The sequence below is a fragment of the Mus caroli genome, chromosome 17 (genome assembly GCF_900094665.2).
Source record: "Mus caroli chromosome 17, CAROLI_EIJ_v1.1, whole genome shotgun sequence".
NCBI classification, from domain to species: Eukaryota; Metazoa; Chordata; class Mammalia; order Rodentia; family Muridae; genus Mus; species Mus caroli.
In genome coordinates this window covers 77,884,113-77,887,294 of record NC_034586.1, presented here as the reverse complement: position 1 = coordinate 77,887,294, position 3,182 = coordinate 77,884,113, and positions in this window count along the sequence as shown.

Below are 3,182 nucleotides of genomic sequence, written 5' to 3'. Positions count from 1 at the left end.
GGTCTATTGCTTTGTAAAGACAACATGACTGTTGCAAATCTAATAAGAAAAAAACATTTAATTGGGGCTTGTTTACAGTTTCAGAATGAGTCCATTTTCCTTGTAGCAGGGATCATAGCACACAAACAGGCGTAGTGTTGGAGATGTAGCTGAGAAATCTACATCTAGATCAGCAGGCAACAGCAAGAGAGAATGTGTGGGCCTGTCTTGTGCTTTGAAACCTCAAAGCTGACTACACACTTCTTCCAACAAGGCCACACCTCCTAATCCTTGTAAGTAGTGCCTCTCCTGGATGACTCAAATATACAAGACTATGGGGCAATTCTTGTCCAAATCACCACAATATACATACACAAAAAACTGGAAATGGGCTGATCAAACCTTCATTGTCCTACTTAGAGGTCATATCTCTGGCAATTTAATCAGATTGGGGTACACACACCTGTATAAAAAACAAATAGCTTAAATATTTTTTGAAACAATAAAGTACTGAATTATACAGTCTTATTCCCCAGATAATTTAAATAGTTAAATTCAGTAGGCTTGCTTGAAGACAAAGGAGAGAGTATTAGAGAGAAAAATTATGGAAAGGCTGCATTTAAGGGAATTTAAAGACTGGGATAGAGATGCATTGGAGAGGAGTTCACATTCAACCAGTGTTTTCTGTTGTGTGCATCTGTTTTCATTAGCCCATAGGGACATTTGATAATAGTGAAATAGGCAGGGAGGAAAGGTTCTGATCAACTCTCAGTTCTCAGAGTCTCATTGGTTAGGTCCCTGTTCCTGCCTCCACATTCATAAACACCTGCTAAGAGAGAAGGTAGGACCTCAAAAGTGTTTCTTAGTTCTCCAGCAGCTTGAGGTTTCTGCAGATGGATTTGCTTCCTACACTGGATGGATGGATAAGTGGCCTGCTGTGCAGTGTTGTACAGGTAAGTGCTGACATTGACGTTTCTCCATATGGAAATCAAAATTGTCAGGAGATTAATCAACAGTTAGGCTCCTACAGTGGCATTTCTCTCTTGAGTGAAATTATCACTGCTGTAGTAAGCCTGTTCTAAAAAGGTGACTCATCTAATCAATATTCGAACTGTGGTCAGAATAAGCTGTGCATTTGTCCTTGATTTTCTGGGAGAATTCATTTCAACATGGAAGTCAGCATGGCTCCTCAGTGTGATTTCCTATCTCTCCTTATAAAGAGTATTGTACAGCTTTCCATTAGATTAGTTCTAGGGGAACATAACTGCTCCTGTTGACATCATAGGGTTCCTTTTATGAAACAAAGGCAAAAATAGAGCACTGCTGGTTTCCTTTTCAACTTCCTTTTTAAATTTTCACATAGAAAACTAAAGACTAAGCAATGCACAAAGTAAAGTGACCATCGCTTTGGTTCTTTATAGGACTTTGGTCTTAAAATTCACATGAAAATGCTTGCTTTAAAATTAAGGGACAATTAGTGTCTTATGAAATGGTAACTGTAAACAATACTTTAAAAAAGAACTATAGTCAGTAAAATATTCACAGTTCTCTTTAAAAGTAGGATCCCAGGTTGTTTTCATTTGACTTGTATTTAATCATGTAAGTAATTTCACTGGCAATAAAAGGGGAAAAAAAGAATTTTATCTGACCTTCAAATGTCTCTATCACAGTTTAAACTTACAAATTTACTTGTTTTGTTATTTTGTTTAATTTTCCTTTTTTTCTGCTTAGTTTGAGAATTTTGAAACTGACAGTGACTACATTGCATTTTATAAGACACAAAATGATTTATTATGTAAATACTTTTGAATATATCAGGAGTATATCATTTGCTTTCATTTAAATGGACTGAAAATTTTGGTTATAGTTTTAAAGGATGTCCTACTATAATTGAGCATTCTGCAAAAGTAGGAAGAAAACACAAGTGAGGAAGGAAAAATCAAATTAAACACACACATTTAAGCTGACAGATATGAGTGCATAATAATAATAATAATTATTAATAATATTATTATTACTACTACTACTATTACTATTATTAATACTGAAGTTCTAGCCTTAAAATTGAATGGATACTAACTTTATCAGTCAGTACATTGAGTATTTTTAAGTCATTGGAAGATTTACATTCAGATAATGTTCTTTTCTAAGATCCTAATAAATATCTTGAGCAGGAAGTTTCTGAGATTGCCTTATGTGGCTTTATTTTAGGTTTTGGTAAAAATTATTCATCAGCTAAATATTTGTTAATATTTGTAAGCATCCGGTCATCTGTCCTACCATTATGTTCAGTGATAATAAGATGATCGACTTCTTTCGGTGTTTACTATATTTTCCTAGAAAATCCTTTTCTACCATTCTGGTAATGGAAAGCTAGCAGAAAAATGTTTTCTTTAGGAAAACTAATGTATATAAGTGGTTAAGAATATACTATTTCTAAGTCCAACAAGCCATGTGTTTTCACTTCAGTAAAGAAGGTTGGTTTCCTCAGGTGTACAGAATATGTTTCATTATACTTAGCTGGAGGACATGAAGCAGGCAGGAAGTAATTCAGGGGATATAGTAGCCCCATATTGGATGAAGGCAAGAAGCATATTACCTTGTGAATTTTTTTTTATATACAACTGACCAAACAATTCACAGCCATTCTCTGGGAATATTGGGCATGGCCTGTGTCCATCATCCTAGCCAGGTTTAATAAATCTTGCTTCATGTATATATATAAATATATATACATATATATATATATATGTATATATATATATATATTTGTGTGTGTGTGTGTTTATGTGTGTGTGTATCCAATGGTCCATCTGATAGTTTATATGATAGAAATCTGTATAAAGATGTTTAGAGGTCAAAATGGAAGGAAATAGCCTATTTTCTTACTTAAAGCAGAAAGTGTATTACTGAGTGAAGACTGACTACTTGTGGGTACCTATAAATAATGTAATAAGAATTTCAGAAATTGGGCTATGCCAGGAAAAGACTGGAGTAGTAAACACTACGCTAGCTGATGTCAGATTAGACCAGTGAAACCATTTAAATAGCTCGAATAAGGTTGATGTGCAAATAAATGCTCAGTTTTTATAGTCCCGGTCTTCAATAGGGATCTAAAGACTTTCCTTTCATGTTGTCTTTCTTTCATTGACTCCAAAAAGATATGATATGATATATCCAGTTCTGTTTCCCTGGACATTATT